The sequence below is a fragment of the Phasianus colchicus genome, chromosome 24 (assembly GCF_987193195.1).
Source record: "Phasianus colchicus chromosome 24, bPhaCol1.hap1.1, whole genome shotgun sequence".
Taxonomy (NCBI): Eukaryota; Metazoa; Chordata; class Aves; order Galliformes; family Phasianidae; genus Phasianus; species Phasianus colchicus.
The window spans coordinates 1756583-1780246 of record NC_143459.1 but is presented as its reverse complement, the minus strand read 5'-3'; the positions used below and the strand labels follow the sequence as shown (position 1 = coordinate 1780246).

At 45.6% G+C, this 23664-nt stretch overlaps 1 protein-coding gene across 11 annotated transcripts in view; it reads right to left on the bottom strand.

Moving 5' to 3' along the window:
- The window catches only part of HIVEP3 (HIVEP zinc finger 3), a 216248-nt gene that overhangs the window by 64887 nt on the left and 127697 nt on the right, over positions 1 to 23664 (bottom strand). For 8 of the 11 annotated variants that reach the window (XM_090124023.1, XM_090124026.1, XM_090124027.1 and 5 more), the window contains one exon: positions 14505 to 14599. The exons of the other annotated variants lie outside the window; for them this stretch is intronic. The gene's annotated coding sequence lies outside the window, so the exon portion shown is untranslated. The remainder of the gene's footprint in view (positions 1 to 14504; positions 14600 to 23664) is intronic. 11 annotated transcript variants of the gene reach the window in all.

Below are 23664 nucleotides of genomic sequence, written 5' to 3'. Positions count from 1 at the left end.
ACTTCTCCATTTGTGCTAAATTCAACCAACTCACTGATAGATAACAGAAACATAAAAGCAAAACCCAGGTATGCCGTGTGTCCCAGGTAATTTCAGCAGGTGAGAAGCGAAATGGTGCTTCAAAGCAAAGGTTGCCCTTCTGCAAGACTGCATGCAAAACCTGGACACCCCCATGGAGCAATGTGCTCCCATGCCACTGGTCCTCGGGGTCAAAAGATTGATCCTGGCTTCATCTGTTATGTGTATAATTGCAGCCTTAGAGCTGCTGCAGTCAGATAGAGCCCAGGTCACAAAGCTGTTGCTTTGCATGCGTAGGAGACCAGGCTTATTTTGTTCATCACTGCACACATCTTGTAAAGTCCCATGCAAATACACTCCCCACCCCAGAGCCTGGTGCTGCAGGCAGAGCACATTGTCTGCATCCGCAGTTTGCAGCAGTGATTTTAGCTATCAGTGCAAAAAAATGGACCCTACAGCAATGACCAAAATGAAAACAAGCTCATCCCAACACTGGTTATTTCACCCTGCAGTGGGTGAGTCCCAGGTCCCGACTCCCAGCTGCCCACCTGGGAGGACTGGGTTTATCCCACCAGCAAGGAACTGCAGCTGTGTGTATTTTAAGATTAATTCTCACTGCAGAATATTCCTCAGTGTTCTACATGCACAGATTTTAGCCACTCAAGGTTTGGACCCCACGTCAGACTGCATCACTCCTGTATGGTTCTGCTTCATAAGGGTACTTATGAACTGCAAGCTCTACAAAAAGGTTGCAAGTCTTCTCTTTTCAGGCTGGAGAAAGTAATAAACTGGACTGCAGGGGTGTCTGACCAAGCACGGGCCATGGCTCATCCTCTCCATGGGGAACTCATCCTGCAGCCAGGTGCAGGGTTTGCCCCAAGGATGTCCTTGCAGGACACAGATGGGGCAGTGATGTCGCCTCCAGGTTTGCAGGACTGAACAAAACTGAATTAGGAGTTTAAAGACAGCACAAACAATGCAAGGCAACTTCTAACATTCGCATTTCATCTCTGCTCCTGGATAATTTTACTCCTCAAGCTATTCTGCAAACTGCTCTTTGTCTCGTTAACAATAAAACAGAAGCAATTAAGCAAAACACAATAAAACCTCAGCAAAATCAAATTCAAGCAGCCTCCAAAATCACTGTATAACCTCGCCAAAACGACAAAGTGATCTTTCAAGTTGACACTGCAAAACGCTTCCAGTTTGCTTTGAATACACAAGGGGAAGAAATGCTACAAAAAACCTCTGTATGCAAACGCACCTCTCTCTGCAAGTGGGAGCTGCATTGCTGCCTATCACTGAAGAACTGCTCTACTCCAAGGCCACGGTAAGGCCCCCTCTTTTTGCACAGAGCTGACTGTGCAAAATGGAGATGCAAAGCATCCGCTCCAGAATGCATTTGCATCTCTCTGTGCTTAGACCTCAAAGAGGGTAACAGCGCACAGCTCGGGCAAGTTGACAAAAGAACAACTGCTGAGGTTTCGCTGGTTTGGGTTCACTGTTCTTTCAGTCCTGCCACATACATACAGCCTTTTTAGTGCCCTTTTTGCCACTGACCTATTTCTTTCTTTTTTTTTTTTGTTTTCCCACCGATTATATATGGTTACACATAGGAGTTTCGATTTCCTGCCCTCTGGAGATCTACAGAATTGAGTGCTCTTCTTCCAGCTGTGAGTCCATGGGACAGCGGAACCAAGCCCTGCAGATCTTAGAATCATAAAATCATCATAGAATTATAAAATCATAGAATCACAGAATCATAATTACGGGTGGAAAAGTCTTCTTTGATCATCAAGTCCAACCATCAAGCCACTGATGCGCCATGCCAGCTGCAAGGCTCTGATGCTTGGCTTCGCTAGCATGTACACATTGATTTTTTTCAATATATATATATTTTTTCCTTTTAATGTTTTCTCATTTAAACGTAAAATCATTAAATATCTCTGCATCTCTGTCATTTCCTTTTCTGGGAAAACAAAGTGAATTCGCAGGGCTTTAGCGAAGTCTTGCAACACACGCAGCGCTGCATCCTTCCACAGTTTAACGCCAGTCCCTGGTAAAGGTGAGAGGTGTTTGAAAGGCAGCCAGGAAAATCTGGAGTATCACATTTGACATGCACAATGTCGAAATAAGCCAAAAGCATGCAGGCCACAATCTGCAGAGCTCCTCGCAGGGACAAACGATGGCTCTGCTCACTGCAGCGTTCAGCAAAACCAACGCACGCTCAGCAGAAAGCTCCCACCAAAAAGAAAAACCATGAAAAGATTGAAAAGTTTCACCCTCTCAGCTTGCTGGCTTATTTTTTTCCCCCTATGTACAGAAGGGAAGAATCAGGCTGGTAAAGTATTGATAAAGCACTGCTGCCATGGAGCTAGCCATTGCTTTGGCTTTAAGAGTGCTGTGCTGATAGAGGATCAATGCTGAGCGGCTCATTGCTGGCTCAGTCCTTTGCTAAGCCATTGCCCAGGGAGCTGCAAGCAAAAGGGGAATGGAAAGAGCATCTATGAGATATGGAGAAGTCCTGAAAATGCCCAGGCACAAAGAAAGCAGAAAGCCCAATGAACTTCTGCCCAATAAAATGGAATATCATAGAACCATCGAACGGCCTGGGTTGAAAAGGACCACAATGATCATCTAGTTTCAACCCTCCTGCTATGTGCAGGGTTGCCAACCACTAGCTAATATCACGGCATGCAGGAAGGGATCCTATCTTTAACTCCAACCTACATCTCTGTATTTAAAAAAAAAAAAAAGAACTTATCTAAAAAAAAAAATAAAAATGAAAAAAAAGTCCTATCAAAAATACAGTAAAATTGAGCAAATTAGAGCAAACAAATCTCATCCCTCGGATGCTCAAAGCCTTGGAGCAGTCTCAGGGTAATGAAACTGACCTGCACCTCTGTCCCCAGGGGAGTGAGATGTCCTCCAGCAATGGCTTTGAGAGGTGGGAGCTGCTCCCTGTCCTGTCACAGCCGTGGGCCGGGCCGGGTCACCCTGCACACAGAGCCCTGCGCCATGTCCCAGCGAGGGGACACAGCCAGCAGTGGGCCACCTGCCCTGGATGCTTGGCTCCAGAGATGGGATTGGGTTACAGCCCTGTGCAAACCACGCACTGGGCAGAGCCAAAGGATTTCATTTTTACATGGCTGGGTCCTGCTGTCACTTTTGTAACTCCAGGAGGAGCTCCACTGACACAGACCCATCTCTTGCACTACCCAGAGGGAGAGCTACCTCCATGCTACCCAGGATGAGTTCCTTGGTCTGCAGCTTCCTCACATCTGGAAGAAAGCAGTTTCCTCCCCCTCCCTCTGAAAGGAAGCTCCTTTTTCTGCCTTCAGGTCCTCACGAGGTTTCAATTGCTTCAGTGGGACTAGAAAAAGTTAGGGCTTTGTTGGGAGACACACGGGGAAACCCAAGCAGAGCCCATCCTGGCTGCCTTACCCAACAGCATCACCCCAGGTTGCATGGCTGATGACCATATGTCATTGAAATCTGATTGAAATCTAAGGACTCATCATTACAGATCCCATAAACCCTTCTGAGCAACCACAGCCTGAAATTCCCACAGCCTGTTGACAGGAGGTTTGTCTTGCCCAACTGCTTTCTCTCTGCTCGGAGGGTTCCAGCCCTGGAAGCAATGCACTGAGTTAACCAGCTTCCTAAGTGATGTAATAAGGATAGAACGATAATACAGATATCCACATGCATTATTAATTCTCAGAGTAAGGATGATGCAAAAGCAGGATGCAGAGAATCACTGCTTCCGTCCACGGAGCCCAGACAAGAAAAATCAGGAAAGAGCTCTGTGTGCTCACATGTTGATGTGCATCAGTGCTCCCACACTGCACACTGCGAGGACGCATCACCATCAGCAGACCCTGGTGCTCTTCACACCAGGCAGGAAGATTTGGGAGAGTGTCACCTTCTGAGCTCTCATACTGATAGGAAAGGCCAAGTGATAGAAAAGAGGAATAATTTTAAATCAAGATATAAATTTGTTTAATGGGAAAGAACGAAAAAAAGATGACTGAGTTTGGAGGCAATGCTGGTAGCTTTGTAGGAAGAAAAAAATCAAGTCTGGACACTGCTTCCTTCCTTGTCATCACAAAATGCCCCTGTATGCACATACAAAAATACACCTTGTGCAAATGAAACGAGCCAGTACTTAATGAGAAGCAGAATGGCTTTGGGTAAATTTCCAGGTGATTGACTTGCTATTAACAGATGCTTCTTATGGATGAATGCAAATATTTAGGTAGGGACCCCATTGGCACTGCATTCACCTATTCCTGTTTTTTCCTCATCAACCTGTTCCTCAGGAACCCGCAGCACCAGCCCACCCTGCAGGAAAACAAACAGAGCAGGGCTTCCCACATCTCTACAGCACAGAGCCTCCATTCTTTTAGATCACCTTAGAACAAAACATCAATCAAAAATTCCCCAAAACTCCCACCAAGGATGCAACAAATATTTACTCTGCACCACTGTTTCCAACGGGCTCCCAATGGGCTGCTGTGGCTGGGGTGGACTGGGCAGGGGAAGCTGTTCCATGTCTTAGATACAGTGTGCATTCTTGGCTTTAAAAGTCAATTTGTAATGAAAAAATGTGTCAAAATGGATAGAAGTTTTAGGAAAAAAACAAAAAAAAACATCAAAAAGCCTGGCTGTCTGAGTAAACCTCGGCATCTATGAGAAGCAAGGCATTTTTTGGTGAATTTTATTAGTATTTAATCTGCCACTGAAACCTGTCTGATGAAAGTAGTTGCAGATGGAACTGGTGGGTTGAAAGGAGATGCTGAGAGTCCCCATTTCTGGGGAAGTTTCATAGCTTACTCCGAATCACAGGACCATAGGATGGATAAGGTTGGAAAGGACCTTCAAGATCATCCAGGTGCAATAACTCCATGCTGTGGGCTGGTTGCTCCCCACCAGATCAGGCTGCCCAGGGCCCCATCCAACCTGGCTTTGAAAGCCTCCAAGGATGGAGCATCTACACTTCTACGAGCAACTTGTTCCAAAGAAGTGGTAAATGCTCCATACCTGGAGACGTTCACATCAAAAGGGATCTGTGCACACCTTTCCTACAGAACATGGATATCCTGCAGAAATTACCCGCAGCACATCAGAGCCATAAGCAAAATGACATCTTAATGCAGATCGGGAGGATGAGAACGCTTCAGTGACACCAAGTTCCACTTTCTAATCCTAATAGGCCTTATGGAATTTGCTTCTAATAGCTAATTAATTGAGAATCAGCCAATTGTGTGTACATTTATTATCGTGCTTCTGCTGAAATAAAGTGTGGCTTCTGTTTAATTAGAAATGAGCTCACACTGGTGGCCACAGATACCTTTAAAGCACCTTTTAGCACTTTTCAGCCGAGCTCTGAGTTGGAATGGCACTACTGAAATGCTATGGAGGTCAAAACTGGTTTCAATGCATGTAAATATTTTTCAAAGCTTGGTTTCACATCCCTACCGAAGAAGGTTGATGTATCCATGTGCACAGACAGGAAATCTGAGATAATGTTCCTTCTGCTTAGTACAGGGCTCAAGAGAAACCTCATGGGCTTCAAAATGTTTGTAAAAGAATTGTCTTTGGCAAGAAAATAAAGGATAAGGATTTTCATTAACACTTCCACCCTGATGTTGGTTGGTTGGTTTTTTTTTTTTTGTTTGGTTTGTGTTGTGTTTTTTTTATAAAGCAGGTCACCTTTTTCTAAGAAATTAAAGCAACAGCTCTTAAACACACAGAGATTCTAGATCCAAGAATTACCTCAGCTACTAATCCAAAAACCTTCTGCCTTGTAAAGCCTCAGGAGAAAGAATTCCTCAAAAACTGTAAGATGAAATCTCCTATAGGTTAAGCTGCTCAGAGATCACAAAAAGCCCTCATTATTTTAGCATCAGCAAGAAATTCTCTATCAAAGACCACAGCAGGCTAAACTTGAGATCACGTGGCTGCTTAAAACAAACAAAAATAAAAATAAAAGCCAGGTTCATGATGGTTGGCAAAGCCGATATCCAGCCAACATCCTTCTTTCCTCCTGGCTGTGCCACAGCATCATGAGAAATAGCAAGAGAAGTCTGTGGCAGTGCTGATATCCTGGTGTTTTCAGACACTTTGGCCAGACCCAGCCAGCCTCACACCAGGGTTGCAATGGGTTCTCCTGGTGCAAGAAGAGCAGCAAGAACCTTTTGCAGAATTTCAGCATAGGGCTGAGCCTCTAAGCAGCAGCTTTTTGGATAGAGGGCTGCTGAGAAATAGCCATGGTTATTATTACCTCCAACTTTACCTAAAGGTAGTTTGAATTATGTACGGCAGGTTATTTTTGCTGGGTCCATGTATTAAACTGCCTCATTCCGAAGCACCAAGCACTGTAATGAGACCTCTGCCTCAATGTGCCATGTTTGTAGATCAGGCGAGTCTGGAATTGCCTCCAGTCTTTCCAGGAAAGGATTTTTAATTTTGTTTTGGTTTTAAAAGAGGAAGAAGAAGAAGAGACAACACATTATTGAAAGGCCAGCATTCCTGCTTTATGCCTAGCATTAGAGGGCAGGAAAGAATAGCTTTCCTTAGGCCCTGATTTTCGTCTGCTGATGTGAGTCTGTTTTATGGCTACTACCTCTGCAAGCTTTAGGCAGCAGGCAACAGAGGCTGGCTTTGTCTGAGCAGGTCAGTTACAGCACTACAGGCATAAAACGGTGGGGAACAGGTTCAGAAAAAGGGGACGGGTGAGGTTTCTGTTTGCCCCCGAACAGATGGCTCCAGTCACATCTCATTAGGGAGATCTCTCGTTAACGTAGCCAACAGTGAGGTCGGGGCTGGAGGAAGAGTTCACAGCTTTAAATAGAGCAAGTGACATCGGCAGAAAGATCCGGTCAAGCCACTGCAGCCCCAGTGCAGGTCAACAGCACTGCAACGCTTGCAAGAGCGAGTCATGAGAGGACAAGAGCTTAGGCTTCCCCCAGCACCTTGCTGCTGGCCATGGGCCACCCAGGAGCCTCGCTCCTCTGCTCTCCGGCTGTAGCTCTCATCAAGAACCTCAGTGCACAATCCTGACACAGCCCACCTCCCTCAGCCTTTCCTCATTGGTGAGGTGCCCCAAGCAACTCATTTGGGTAGAAGCCCTTCTGGGGAACCTGAAACGCTGATTTTGGCTTTGTGCCTTGCAAGATTTGCCTTTTTCAGTTTTCTGCCTTCATTCACGTGCAACAGGACCGTGTGGGAGGAGACACATAAAGACACGGACCTGCTCTTGTTATGGAGAGGATGCTTGAGAAGATGAGTGGTATGACTGCACTGCTGGCAAGAGAGAAGCATACTTTCCTTCTTCCCTTTCCTAAAAGTCACTTTGGAAGATAGCATTCCTTCCTACAGCAAAAGTAAAGTGGTGTTCTTAGAACCAAACCTGAAGGTTAAGAAGAGGGCTTCAGGAAAAAAAGAAAACAAAACATCATCCAAGAAGGAGGGAGTTCTGTGAGTTCAAGCTTGGATGCAAAAGTGTTAAATTAAAAACACACTAACTGCATGATAATTCCACAAGAGCTTGTTTGTCTTCACAGTTAGGCTCTGAACAGCTCACAAAGCAAACACTGTGACCAGCAGAGGCTACGTGGGCTATCAGTGATGAACTGGTGTGCAGTAAGTGCAGAGTTTGTTTTGGGAATTCCTATTCTTAGTTCTAGACAAAACAGCAGAAAACATAAATGCTACTACAGAGAGATCGTTTCAGGAAAACAATTGCATCACATTTAAGGTCTTTGATTTCTTTGGAATGGGTGTTCCCAGGAAGATTACAAATTTGGTTTTCAAAAGGTGATGCCATGATCTCACGTGGTCCTCAGAGACCCTCAAATATGAAGATCAGAAGACAGCATGATGAAGAAAAGAGTCCGACCGACTGCTCAGCACAGGCCAGAGAACTCTCTGCCATATCTGCATCAAGATCTGCATCAAGATCATTACTTTGACCCTCGGTATCCCTTACAAAAAGCAAAACCAGCCTTGATTTAAAGACTGCAAATGATGGTACACAAAGCAGTTCTCAGTGAAGGTGCTCCACTGACCGACTGCTCTGCTAAGATTCTGTTCCTGTTTTCTAGTTTAACTCTGTCTGGCTTCACGGCCCAAAGACTGCATCAGTAAAACTGAACAGCAGAATAAGGTTTTTTTGTTGGTTTTGCTTTTCAATGAGAAATACCCTGCCTGTCACAAGGTCAAGACCAGATCTCCGCATGCCCTCCCTAAAACCAGCCATATATGTTGCAATTCCCCACCCACAATTACTATTTGAGATCTATGTGGGGCAAGAGAAACATATTTCAAATTTTAGACCTTACACAAACCAAAACACAGAGAATTCTTGGAAACACGCTTCTTTTCAATCAGCCTTCTATACATTGAGCACGAGCTTTCTAGCTGCAACTGGTTCTGTGGTCTGCAGGGCTGACACTGTGGAACAGCTTTTGGTGAGCAGCAATGGTCAGGAGCCAGACACCATCATAATTTTCTCTGGCCATTGAGACCTTATGGGATTGATGGTCAACAGGGAAAAAAAAAGGCATTTCTATTCTTTGCAAAGCAGCTGACATTCCTCCAACAGCAAAACACATTTTTTTTCTATAGCACCAAGATTTGAAAAATGTTATTCTTAAGTACTACGATCAAGAAAAAGACTTTTTTTTCCTTAGCAACTGCAAGGCCTAATAACCACAGAGCACCCAAGACCCAATGCTGAATGCAGCCCTGCAGTCCCCCTCCTGGCTCCACATCCCAAGGACCGGTGCTGCTCTGTGCGCCGATGTTTTTAAAGTTCTGTTCCAGTTACTTAAAGCAACAAGAACTCTGCAGGGCTATTATAGCAATTTAAAAAGTAAACTGAACAGGGAAGCGAGGCTGGTTCCATCTGGCTGATAGATTAAACAGAGCTGGGATGTGCTTGCTGTTTCAGGACGGACTCGGGGCAGGGGCAGGCATTGAGACCAGCTCAGCCCACGGCACAGAGGCACTGGTTGACCCGAAGACACTGTATAAATATTTTGCTGAGCTGTGGAAGGAGGAAGCTCCCCGGCCCTGTGCTGCCGTGTGTCACGATGGGTTCTCAGGCACAATGCTCAATGAAGGCTATTATGGGGAAGGGTGTTTATTTCACATTGCAAAGCGGTTGCCAGAACACACAATCACGCATCTTACCCAACAACCCTGCAGGCTGCCACGAGAAAACTCCTCTCTGAAAGAGAAGGAGACAATTATCTGGTGATTAACTCTTGGGTGACAGCACTGGAGCATCCTGACTCCCAGCACTGCTTAAACCCAAAGAGCAACACTGGAGGGACAAGCCTTTAATTTCATTACAGACAGGTGAGATCACGGCTCTCCTTTTCTTCTCAGTGATTTTATCCTTTTGCTTGCTCATCAGCTTTGATGTTCCGGTGTTGTTGTGGATGATTTCCTTCCCTCCTTGGGACAAAAGGGCTGAAAGAGCTGCACCATAGTAGCACTAACCAGGGCAGATCTAATCATCAGCTGAAAGGCTGCTGGTTTGCGATGTTGTTTTGTTTTCTTTTCCCCCGAGTATTTAATTTTCACTCCAACTGTCATTTTCTTAATGATGACAAATGAAGGAAACACCCAGTAAAAAAGCCTTATCCTTGTAAGTAAAAACACTGCTCAGCCTCAGCTCACGTCCCACTGTGCATGCTCTTCCTTTGATAACAATTCTAATTTGCTTTAACTGGTTTTTTTTTGCTCCGGGGTGACTGCTGCCTTTGAGGCAACCACTCCCAAAACGCACAGTAAATAGGAAATTGGCCCAATTCAACCCTCTGCTCCCATCCCAACTGCCGGTTCAAAACTTGACAATTTTATTGAGAAGTCTCTCTGATCCCAGCATCCCAGAGGGAACACCAAGCAAACCCTTGACAACTTCACAGAAATAAGAAATTATCATTCCCCATTACAGCAGCAAGCTCAGGATCCTGGGGAAGCACTGTGTGACAAGCTGACAGCAGAGCTGCACCCAAACGTCCTGTTTTGCCTCCTTCATCATGATAAGCTTCTTTTTCCATTCTAAAGAAACATACTGTGAGACTTTCCTACCACTTCCCATGCAGCAATCTCTCCTTTGAATGCTGTGCTGAAGCCTTACTGCTTCTTCCAGAGGGACAGCAGGATTGCCAATTGCTTTGGTGTGACGTGCTGCAGGTTAATGCTGCATGGAGCCTGGCGAGGTGACAGGAGCCTGGAGGTGCCACCAAGATCTGAGTGCTGTATTGATAGGAGAAGGCGAGGAGGTGGAGGTTCATGGATGCTGCTTTTAGCATGGCTGGCATTTGTATTGCTGTGTGGAAGGTGGTAGACTGGAGATCACCATTCTTGAGAAATCTGGTGTTTCAAAGGCACTTGACTTCAAGGTGACCGCTTTGAGATCCCACCACCCTCACGGGTGTAAGAGACTTGTGGTTATTGGCATTTGTCTCATAGAATCATAATTGTCTGAGTTGGAAGGGACCTTTAAAGGCCATCTGATCCCACTCCTGAACAGGGAAACCTACAGCTCCATCCCGGTTCTCAAAGCCTGGTCCAGCTTGATCTTATGTGTCTCCACCACATCTCTGGGCATCTCAGCAGTCTGTTAAAAGGACCTGAGACATTCCTGCTTTTTGGATACCTTTGGCCCTTTCTCCTTGCCTCTCATTCACTCCTCAATCATCTCTGGGGCACACTAACTCCAGGGGATGTCAGGTCTTTGCACTGGGCCAGAGGCAGGAGTTTTCTCTGTGAGGTGTTGGGGCAGCTGGCTGGGCAAGGAGCAGCCATGACGTAGCTCAACAAAGACTCATTCTTCTTAACACTAAAAGGAGAATGAGCCTGACCCATGTGCTCCAGCAGAGAAGCTGCTCCCGCCCCAGATGCTGAGATATCTGATGATAGTGTGGGAGGGCAGAGTCATCTCCTGCTCTCTAGATATCTCTGTAATGCTTCCCTCCACCTCACCTCATACTGTTGGCTCTTGCATTTCTCCCTGTAGCTCTGAGCTGTGCAGTAAGTTTTAAATCTCCACCTTGTTTCTCAGAGAAACCATCTCTTTCCTCATTACTCCCCTTGGCCATTATTTGTCACTGAATGTGACAAAGGCATCAACTCTCAAAAGCACTGTAGGATGCTCTCCATCTATGGAATGCCTTGTGTTAGACACCTACGAGAAAGAAAGCTTATCCAGTGTTCAACACGATGCTTCAGCCCTAAGGGAAAAGCCAGCTACTGTAGAGCTAATGTGATCTTTTCAACTACAATCAGCAACTCACCAACGTCGCCTCACCCTGGGGTAAAACTAGTAAAGCTCATCTTCTTTCTATGAATCATCCCAAGAAAACAGCCACAATTAAACTATAAAACACTGCTGTCGCAGCACCAGCTTGTGTGGGACTTTATTTTTAGAAGCAGCTTAAAATAGTGTGTTATTACCTGGTTAAAAACATCACCTCTGTGTTTTGGGGAAGGCTGACACAAAGGTGACACACGTTGCTGTGCAGAGGCATGCGCCAGGAAAAACTGAAAATACAACACGTGTGCAGCCCTGGCATGGATGGTGCAGGCTGCAGCTGGCTCCTGGCACAAGGAGATGAGGACATCCTTACTCAGCTGTCTACCAAAACCTACCATGGATCATCACATCTCTGCCAAAGCCAAATCCCTGCCCACTCTGCGCCTCCTTGTGCTTTTTGCCTTTCCATGAGAAATGGAAAATTCGTCAATAAACACACTGTTGGATCCCAGCTCGATGAAAGGATACACCTCAAAAACAACAGGTTGGCTGCGAAGCCAAGCAAAAAAAGAAGAGCTGAATTAAAATGAAAGGGAAAACAGGTGTTGAAATTTTCCCATTTAACCAACAGAGGGGCAGAGCACTTTAACAGTGTGGGGAAAAAGGTCTTGTGAAACCCAAAGTCATCTTCGGGTTATTTTGATTGAAAAGTTCACTTTTGAGCGGTGAATAAATACAAAAGGAAAACAGAGGAGTGAATCTGATGGAAAAGTGCCCCATTTGTTCAGTACTGCTCTGCAACTTTTGCTCTGAGCAGATACATGTGGGCAAGCACATATGCAGTGCCCTACGGTTTGGTTTTGTGAAAATCTAAACAGCTCTTCAGAAATGGAAAATAGCAAAAGAAAGAAGCATTAAAAAAGAGAGAGAGAGAGACAGGAAAAGCAAGTGGCTTATGCAAGTGAGAATAGCTATGATTTTGGGTGAGACACACCAGTGGAAAATTACAGAAAGAAAAAGCCGCGTGTGAGATGGGGCAAGGATGCAACACAGACAGCGGTCTGGGTCCTACAGGAGATCAAAAGCAGAACCAGGCTGCTGCCAGAGTGGGAGATTTGGTATGAGATTTGAAAAAAGAAGCAACGAGAGAGAGGAATTTGGGGTGAGGACATCACAGAATCACAGAATGGCCAGGGTTGGAAGGGACCTCAAGGATCATGAATCTCCAACCCCAATGCCACACGGAGGGCCACCAACCATCCCACCTAATGCACAGAATCACAGAATTGCCAGGGTTGGAAGGGACCCACATGGGGGGTAATGGGGCCAACTCTGCGTGAGCAGGATGGGGATGGTGACAGGAGGTGGATGTAAGAGGAGATGAGAGCCAGTGGCTGGGTCTAAGTGCTGGAGTGTCATCTCCCTCAAAGTCACATATTGATACACTGCACCACGTGAAAGAAAGCTAAAATATTACTGAAACTCTTAGAGGTTTTAAACAAAACTCTTTAGACATGTTGCTTTTATAAATTAAAGCCAGACAGATAAATGAGCCATAATTAATCTGATTAGGGTTACTGCAGTGGTAGGAATCACTGACTGCAACAGTAAGCAGTTTTTTCCCCTCTCCAGAAAGAAATCCCTTTGTGCACCTGCTTTTAACACCACCATGCTAGATAGCAAATCCACACATAATTCAATTACAGTCAGGAGAGATTTCATCCACTCAGTGAAATGCAATGAATAAACACAAAATCATTCACATTATGTCCTCTCTACGGGGATATTTAAGGCTTCTTCTCCCACAGTAAATCAGTTTTATGTAGTTGGTGTCCTTGAAAACACCACACTGCAGGCCTGTGTTCACAGAACTCCATTTCTTCTCAAGTCCTCATAGCTTTGAGTAAGGCACAGATCACAGAGGAAGGGATGAGAAATCAGCATTTCTCCTCCAACCTCACTCTATGGGCTTAATGCAAGTGCTGCCCTTCTGTGCCTCAGTTTCCCTCTTTGCAGCATGCAAGTGGTTTTTCTGAGCCTATGACACAGGAAAGGCAGGAAATCCTCATTCAAATCACATTGGTGAAGTCAAAAATGAAAGATGAGCTGCTCCAACTTAAATTCCCAGAAACAGCAGATGTCAAAGAGAAGGAGAAGTATGAAACCAAGAGCTGCTCTGACAAACACATACGTTGAGGTGCAGCTAACAGCAAAACCCAGCTTTATGCTCTTCCCTTGCAAGGAAACAAGATGCTACCTCTCATCTGAGCTCATTTGCTGCTGATCACCTTTGGGCTTCCTCCACTGTTTCTGTTTTAATTTCTGATTTGTTGAACACTGACTGCTACAGGGACATATGCACTGGCTGTGCATTCTCTTTTTGGTCTCTGTGGGCACCATCTGGCTCTGCCCCTTTCCATTATAAATACAATTTTGGTCTATAAAGCTCCATTTATGAGACTCCATGAAAATCCATGAATCCTGGAGTATCACCCTTCATAGAATCACAGAATCACCAAGGTTGGAAAAGACCTCTAAGATCATCCAACCATCCAACGTTTCCCACTAAACCATGTCCCTCAGCACAACACATAAACGTTCCTTCAACACAGAATCACAGAATGGCCAGGGTTGGAAGGGACCTCAAGGATCATGAATCTCCAACCCCCCTGCAACATGCAGGGCCACCAACCTCCACATTTAACACCAGCCCAGGCTGCCCAGGGCCCCATCCAACCTGGCCTTGAACACCTCCAGGGATGGACGGGGCATCCACAGCCTCTCTGGGCAGCTTGTTAACACATTCACCACCAACAACACTGCAGCTCTTTAACCACCAACAGCTGGACAAAATGGGTCTGAACAGAAGGTGGGCTTTCCATCAAGAAGACAGGAGAGCAAAAACACAACAAAACGCTCAGGAGAAAGCCAGTGTGCTGATTTTGTGACAGCACAGATCTTTCAGCCTCCCAGCCCTGCACAAAACCCACACTGTTCAAGCATCGCATGGGAAATCAACATATTTCTCATGACAAAACTTCAAAGGGGCTGATAACATCTCTCATGTTGGGACACAAATCATCCCATGGAGCCTTGTTGCTTTTTGTACCTCTTACAGGGCACGCTCAGTGCTGGACATGGGTGTCCTGGGGACTGTCCAGCACAATTCACTGTTATCAGAATGGGTTGCAATGATGGAACATGGTATGCTTACTAAAAGTGCGGCTGATACCAGGCTGGGACGGGCTGCAAGTACTTCGGAAGCCAGGATTAGGATTCAAAATGGTCTTGGTAAGGAGTAGAAATGGTCTGGAAAAAAAAATAAAGAGAAAAAAGAAAAAAGACAATTCAGGAATGACGGGTGAACAGTACCAAAGGCAGGAATAATCAATGACAAGTCACAGGGGAAATAACTAGCAACCTGTAAGGATCTTTATTATTATCATATTTATTTATTTATTTTTAGGAAAAGGATCTCGGGATTCCAGAACCAGAGTTGGATGCTATTGGGTTGCTGCTGTATGACCAAGCATCCCTCTGCCATGCACAGAGAGGGATCCTCCTCACCAGATATGCAGAGGGAAGCACTGTGGATGTCCTGATACCAGACACTGCATCTCAACAGAATTGTAAAGAAAGTCCCAACGTGGACCAGCAAGAATGATGAGAGGCCACGAAAGCACAGACTGAGAGTGGTGCAATCTGAAAAAGACTCTTGGGAAATATTAAAGTGTGCTCAGCAGAGGTCTTGCTTGAATATCCACAGATGCCTCGCTTGTGGCTGTACGTAATAGGATATCACACTACTCACATCTTTGAACAAAGCTGCCTTCCCACACAGCATGCAAAATATTTGTTCACAGGTGAAAGACTGCAACACGAGTGCCAAAAGCCCTAATTGCTCCTGAGGAGGAGTAACCTGCACAGGGGCTGGAGGGAGGGGTTGGGTTGTGGATGCAAGCACTTCTAGCAGTTGTTCTGTACCTCCCACAACCTGACAGGTTGCTCACCTGCAAGGGGATTGCATCTTCCTACTGTCATGCTGCTCCTCCATCACTCAGGCATCCTTAGTTAGAAAGAACCACCAAAATGACATGGGAATAACAAATGGCCTCGTGCCTTGCTGATGCATAAACACTCAAACAGGTCTGTGACAAGCTGAGGCTTCAGCTTCTACTCCAGTTTAACTGGGGAGCATCCTATGAAACAGGCAAGTTTTCACTGAAAAAACACATCAGTCTGAACTGGGAGGCATCTGCCCCATCTGGGCTTGTGAGCACAGAATATCAGATTAAAAGGAAAAAGGGAAAAAATGCAGCAGTCCAGACACTTGAGATAAAGTAGCTTTTATCACCCTCTCTAACGAGGCCACGTGCTTTCTATCTCCAGGCAATGACACTGTGCAAGCAGTTTGAACACAAATTAAAAATTCATATCCTTTGCTGTGCCAGGGGAGGGTCAGGGCTCCGGTGCCCTTCCCCTGTTTCTGGAAGATGGTGGCACTGCCATCAGTGCTGGGAGGTCAGTGCTCCAGCTGCCCCACAGCAGGTGCCTTTATGCAGGGAAGGGCCTTGCTTTTGTGTTAAATAAACGCTTGCAAAACCTAGGGGGAAAAAAAAAAAAAAAAAAAAGCCTGCAAATATGAAAAAAAAATCTCTATTTGAGGTTGAAAGCGACTTTGTAAATCGCACAACTGCTCCAGAGATGTCTGCAAACCTCCTTTGCAATGGCTCGCGGCCATTACCAATCACTGAGCGCTGCTTTCTGACAGAGCTGTAGCTCTGCGTTGCTGCTGCTGGGACAACTCACCTCCCCAGCAGTGCTGCATCCCGAGCAGACACACAGGTCACGATGCTGCCCATTAAATAAGAAACTGAAAGCAGCTTGGGTCTGTGTGCAGCAGCACTGAACAAGAACTAGCGATGCTCTGCTTCTCAGGGGTGATGCAGCCCTGAGTTAGTGGATTTCTGTCGCTGCTATTCCTCTGCTAAGAGGAAAAACTTAATATTAAAAAAATCCACCATTTCTGTGCTATTTCACCCAGCTGACAGGAAAGAGCTGGAGAGAACCATTGCTTCTGAGCTTAATTACATCCGATGCTTCTGAGGGTAGGGAAAAGAGTACTTCATGAGCCAAAACCAAAATGTTAATATATTATACTGCAGCAAGAACACAGCAACTTCAAAGCTTCCCCTCCCTACGCCCTGAAGTGTGAAATCAGAGATTTTTCCCCCCAGTAATGCTTTTTGCTCATTTCCTGCCTGGCTCCATACTCTTCTAACAATGATTCAGGGCTAATTAACATCAGTGTCAAGATTAAGATCACGTCTAACGAGGACTTTCTTGTCATCTTGTAGAGAATTAAACTAATGATGGGCTGACCACACTGCTGACTTGGGCTAACACCCCCCACCCATGGGGAGGTGGTGATCCCAGGAGAAACCAGTTTGCCCCCAAGCACAAATCCCTGCTTTGGGGAAATACAGACCATTATCCCAGGTTGGTTCTTTGTTTTCCACACACCTTTTATAAATCCATCCTCACCATTTATTTTCACATTCCTCAGGGAGAAGCAAGAAGACATAGAACTGAAGCAATGGTCTGAGGTAAGTGAGATACACTTCTAGCAAAAGATCCTGCAAGCCACCAGCAAGGAGAAATAAATAAAAAATGAGTCCAGCAACGTATGGAGTTCAGAAATCAGTGATAAGCAGCTGAGAAGAAACTTTCTCTGGATTCCCCTCCAAATATAAACCTCTGGCCTTACTATGTTCCATATTCTCGTAAGGTCATAGAATCACAGAACCATGGAATGATTGGGTTGGATGGGATCATAAAGGTCATAGAACCATGGAATGGTTGGGTTGGAAGGGACCATAAAGGTCATAGAACCATGGAATGGTTGGGTTGGAAGGGACCATAAAGGTCACAGAACCATGGAATGGTTGGGTTGGAAGGGACCTTAAAGGTCATAGAACCATGGAATGGTTGGGTTGGAAGGGACCATAAAGATCACAGAACTATGGAATGGTTGGGTTGGAAGGGACCATAAAGGTCATAGAACCATGGAATGGTTGGGTTGGAAGGGACCTTAAGGGTCACAGAACTATGGAATGGTTGGGTTGGAAGGGACCTTAAAGGTCATAGAACCATGGAATGGTTGGGTTGGAAGGGACCTTAAAGGTCACAGAACTATGGAATGGTTGGGTTGGAAGGGACCTTAAAGGTCATAGAACCATGGAATGGTTGGGTTGGAAGGGACCTTAAATATCACAGAACCATGGAATGGTTGGGTTGGAATGGTTGGGTTGGAAGGAACCATAAAGGTCATAGAACCATGGAATGGCTGGGTTAAATATCACAGAACCATGGAATGGTTTGGTTGGAAGGAACCTTAAAGGTCATAGAACCATGGGATGGTTGGGTTGGAAGGGACCTTGATTCAGGTCACTCATCAACTGAACTATGAACTTTCAGGTACACCGTATGACCAAGATAACCAGAAGGACTTGTCTTTCTCATCCACTGGGCTACTGATGTCCATATCAAGTGTGTTCAAGGAAAAGGTGGTGTGAAAGGGCTGGATACACTCTCTAGAGGAGACACAGACAGCTCAGACTTAACCAGCTAGTGCTGCTATGGCCATGGCTTCACTTGAAGACCCATGGGAAATCATCAGCCCACCCTCTCTGCTCAGGTTTTGTGTACACACATAAAATGCAATGTTCTCAAAAGAAATCTTTCGCTGTCAAGCATGACACAGTGTCTACAGAAGTTCCTCCAGCTATTCAGTCACCCTTCACTCAGCCTTATCAACAACAAGAAAATGATTCATGTGGCACATCTCTAGTGCTTGTTGGTTTATTTTACTTCAGTATGGTGTTTTAGAAGTTTTTCAAGGCATTAAAAAGCATGACCATTGCCTTCATCATAAAAGATGAACAAAGAAGCAAAGAGAGGCACGTGTATGCACTTCTTGACACTTCTGCAGAGCAAAAGCACTCTGCTGAACCAAAGGAAGTGAGGCGAGACTATGAACTGAGATTGAACCAGCAGTTCACAGGACTTGAGACAAAAACCAGTGATAGGAAGGAGGGTAAAAACTAAAACATTCTCCTTGCAGAACTTTGGTCTGGTAGTTATTGCAAGTAAAGACAATACGATGGCCAAAGTCATGTCCTAGGCTCACTAGGCTAAAAGAGCCTTGCCTAATTTTGGTTAAGAAAAACACATCCCTGCATTGTACGTGCTGAAATGCCACAGTGGGTTCATCTCGCTGGTCAAGAAGCTCCTACATATTTGCAATTGCTGCATGCTACTGCTCACATTCTTTAACCTTCCCATCTGAAGGACAACACAAAAGCATAACCTTCAGCACCGCACTCAGGGCTGATAGGCATTTTTCTATTCCACTCATGTCACTATTTGTAGAGAGCACAGCCAGGCTGGTTAGCTGGTTGTTTTTTTTTGTTTTTTTTCCTTATGACAGAGAAAAAAGTAACAATTTTCTTCTGTGCACAGAAGTTCTGCTGTACTTTGCTGGATGACACACCAAAGAACCACAACTGCACAACCCAGAGGAGGCAAACGGCTGATGTAAACGGAAAACAGTGCAGCAAAGGGAAGTCTTTCTGTAAGGCAATTACTTTGTTCTTTCAGGGGCATTTTTTTAATTTTTTTTTTTTTTATTTTGGGTATCTTCTTTCCATAGAAAGTTTCCACTACTGTTACTTAAATGAAACTTGCATGTATTTTTGGCCTCAGACCTATCAGTTTGCATAGCAGGAGCTCTGCTAAAAGGCAGAGAAACAACATAGAACTGTGCACAGTTGCAGGTTCCCAGGTCAGAAACCTAGAGAAAACATGAGGAATTCCCCAAAACCATCAGCGAGTCATTTTCTTAAACCTGGAAAAGAGCTCATACAGCAAAGCCACAGGAGATGCTTTAAGGGAAGACACAGCTGCAAGAACGTGAGAAGTGCAAAGGTCCCTGCACAGGCACACAAGCCTTCATGGGATGGGACAAAGCCAAGCAAGGGTAGAAATGAATAAACAGTGGGAAAACTGCACCAAGAGTCATCCCATCACCTGGAATCTCTAAAGGCTGGACGAAGCTCCCTGCACTGATGGGTTGGAAATGCTGCCCATCTCCACCACCACCATCTCCACTGTGGGCTCCAGCAGCCTCAGACATAGGGAAAAGTACCCAGCAAAGGGAGCACAGCATGAGGCAGAGCTTCAGACCTGGTAATCACTCCAAGTGATTTGGGGATGTTGTTTGTCCCTGTGAGTGCAGGTGGCTGCATATGAAAGCAGCTTTTGCTTCCTGGCGCTGCACGGCAATGCACTGGCAGCGTGCAAAGCACAGCCTTGCTGTACAAGCCTTGCAATCCACTTTGCAGCCACCTAAAGGGGTTAAATAACACAGCGAGCACGGGTTTCTGGTGGAAAAATGACTCACAGGAAGGATGGCAACAATGCACTGCTATGAAATATTAAACATAATAGGTCTCACAGCCCCGGAATGAGAGAATAAGAAACAAGGTAAGTGGACCTGTGTCTTTCTCCCGGTTCTCAAAGTCACTAATGGCCCTCTGGGTTTCTGAACAGATGTACTGCAGGTACCACATTTTATTCACTGCAAATTATTGCCTGGCATTTAATTAAAATTTTATTGTAGCGATTCCCATCAGCTCTCTCCACAGCACCAAATGGACTGAAGAGAAAAGTGGTTCTTTGGAGTTGACGAGCCCAGTTCATCAATAAAATGCCATAGATCCGAAAGAGGGGGGCAAAAAAAGTGTGTGGTGAGAGGTTTGGTTAGTTTAAGGCTTTTTCCTGCATGGGAGCCCTGTGGGCCATTCCTGGCATTAATGTCTCATCAGAACCAGCTGAAGACCAGCCATGGATCGTGCTGTTTGGTTTGGCTCATTGGGGTAATGCAGGATTGCTTTAGGAAAGAAGGATGCAGAATTCCTATAGATGGAAGGGATGAAGAAAATCTATCCCATGACGGTATGGACACAGTGATCCTCAATCTATGAGCCAAATAACACAGCCAAGGAAGGAAACATCCACAAAGCTGATGCTCCATAGCATCAGACTGCCTGGTTTGGGACACTATCCCAGAAATCTCACTGTCCCACCACCAGCTGAGGTCATTCTTGATCCTTCAAAAGTGGTAAAGAGGCCAAAACCAAGACCAAACATTCTTAGCTGCCCATGCAATTAGAAAAAAAACTGCACTCCTGGCACCTGCAAACATCTGCTGGAAGCTCTGAAGCAGCAAAAGCAGTTTCCATGCCAAACTGTGAGGGATCGGGGACTGCTAAGAAAAACAGAGGCAACTCCTCTCTGTCCACAGCCACCATGAAATGGAGGAAAAAGAGACTTATAGCATCCAGCACCGAGGCCAGGATGGATTAACACCATCACCTGCCCTACAGCTCACAGTATTGGGAGAAACTCAGCTCTTTGGGCTTACAACAAAGAAGCTCTGACAATCTGATGGCAGCACCTCTCTGGAGTCTGAGGGGTTAACATGCAGCACAGCTCTGCTCCAACCAAAGCTGCAAACCCCCCTCCAGAAGTATCTGGTGATGCTTTTCCTCCCCACACGACTACTCTGGGAAGGCAAGGGAGACAGAACGAGAATGATGGATGCAAAAATTAAAAGCTCAATTAATAATTAATTGATGAGGTCATCAAATTGGACGGATCTGTCCATTTTGCTTTCTCTGCTCTCCTGTTAAGCAGACCAATGGTGGGTGAAGTGCTCCTGGAAGGACCATCATTCCTGCACACTGCTGCACAACGCTGTCCTGGGTGCCATATAATCAATAGTAATAAATCTCTGCTGACTGCCATAAAGACTTCAGGAGCGTTAAGCAAACAGAATGCCTCCAGAGATCCCAAAATAAAGTGAGAGGAGGGTTTGAGTAACTTATTAAGGTAATCATTAAAATGCATGCTTGTAAAACATCAAATATGTATAGCACAGACAAAACCTCTTTTCCTCTTTCCGGTGTCAGCCCCTCCACAAACAAGAGTGAGAAAGAACACTCTTAAACACCACCAATAAAACACAGCACAGGAGAGCTAGCAAGCCCTGTCGCCTGCCCTCCACAACCCTTTCTCTTCCCCCTATACATGCACATTTCCTCTGAGCTTTGCTTTCAATGAGAAGTTCCCTGAAGCCGTGAAAACGGGGCCAGTTTTTCTGATATGTGCAATTTCTGGCATGGTTTTGTTTGTGAATAAGTCGTAAATGAGAATGACCACGAGTGCTCAGACTAGAAGAGGTTTGTCCCGTGGTCGATGTATTTATTGCAAGGCTGGTAGCATCCTCCAGAGGTGGGCTGCTGAACCAGGTGACCTCATGATGTGTTCCACGCAGCAGTGGCATAATCCAGCCTCTAGAGTGGGTCAGGAGGATAACAGCCCACTGGTATGTGAAAACAGAGGAGAAGTATGATCTGATCCCCAAATCCTGACCCTAGGAAAAGGCTGGAGGTGCCTCAATGCCACCAGCACTGCGTCCATCCCAGCCCCCGAGTAAAGTGAGCCCTTACGAAACCCGTATCACAGCCACTTGCTTAATGCATTTCTCCCTAGAAGTACTTACAGAGTTTCCTTGAAGAACCCCCAAGCATAACAGTTTCCACAGTGATTACAGAAAAAGCAGCAGTGCCAGAAATAACACAGCTAAATGGAAAACATCCCCTGCGCTCCTCTCGCACACGCACACACCCATGGAGCACGGCGAGACGATTCCTCGTGGCAGCTGATACCGCCCTGGGCAAATGCAAACAGAGAAGGGAATTGACTCAAAATATCACTTTCTGATGGCACACTGAGTGCCCTCACACATGCAACAACCGCCCTTGAGCTGCGATATCATCCGTGACCATATTCCACATGGAGTCCATGTCCGTATTCATCGCTTCCCAGCTACGACATTGGAAATACTTTGCCTAAATGGCCATTTTGGATGCCACACAAAGCAGCGAATATCAGTGCTAACCTAAACTCTCTGTTGTCGGCACTCACACTCATTCATGCTCTGCCTTCTGTCTTTTCAGAGAGAAGGGAAAGGAAGAGAGAAGGTGAACAGCATCCAGCTTTGATTTTCTGTGATGTGTTCTGTGCTTGACGCAGCCAATGGACACATCCACACTCAGAAGCTCCCAGGACAAACTCAACCCAGCAAGACTCAGCTCAGTTCAGCAGGAATGGGATTTGAGGATTTTTGTTACTTCATACTACTCGACTGCCTTCACTTCTGCCTTTACACCTGTTTACTTAGTAAAATTTAAATGCTGCTTTAACATTTTGGCATACCATTTCCTATCTGCTGAATAATTCTGATTAATGCAAATACGAACACAAAGTATTTCCTAACGTTGCACAAATCCCCACCGGTGGATGGCAGATCAAAACATGAAGGTAGCAGACCACATCTATGGCAAGGAATTACAGGCAGAATCAAAAAGCAGCCATATTCCACAGAGACCATAAGGCAACCAACACCTCACCTGGGACTTTCCCTTCGCTTCTTTAAAGACCTAAAACCTGCATAATGCATAATAAAACCAACACTGCAGGCTTCTTCTTCAGCAGAAAAAACAGCACAGCACTGCCTTAGGGTTACGAAGAAAAGTTTGGTTTGGCAATTATGGTTTCAGCCTTCCACACTTTGCTCCTTCTGAACACAAACGATGTCATTTGATGCAAGGTTGGAAAAGGCAGCAAGGCATTGATTTTAATGAATGCTCCCCAAAATGCACTGGAACAGGTTGTCCAAGGAGGCTGTGGATGCCCCATCCCTGCAGGCATTCAAGGCCAGGCTGGATGTGGCTCTGGGCAGCCTGGGCTGCTGGTTGGTGACCCTGCACACAGCATAGAAACTAGATGATCATTGTGGTCCTTTGCAACCCAGGCCATTCTATGATTCTGTGAGAAAATAATTAGCTGTGTGATGGCACCAACCAGCACAGTACGCTCATGGGCAGCCAGTCCTTACCACTGGGTGCTCCCAAGGTGGAGCTCCCACACACGTTGTGCTCATAGAGCACAAGGAAGATCCAAGGCCACTGGATCCCATTTTGGCAAGATTCTGGGATAGCTGCTGAGCCATCAGTGCTGAAAAGCAACGGTTTCTTCAGTGCCCTTGAACCACAATGGTGAATCTCCACCATAATGTGTTGTCAGAGTTATTTGTAGCCACTCACAGCAGCGTGAAACACTCAGAATATTATTAGAAATAGTGTCCATTTACTTCTACTTAGCATTTTTCACACTGATGGAAAAAACTGTGTGGCACTTTGCAAACTGCTGCGGATGGAGTGTGGCAACGATCCTGGGAGGGAGGGAGA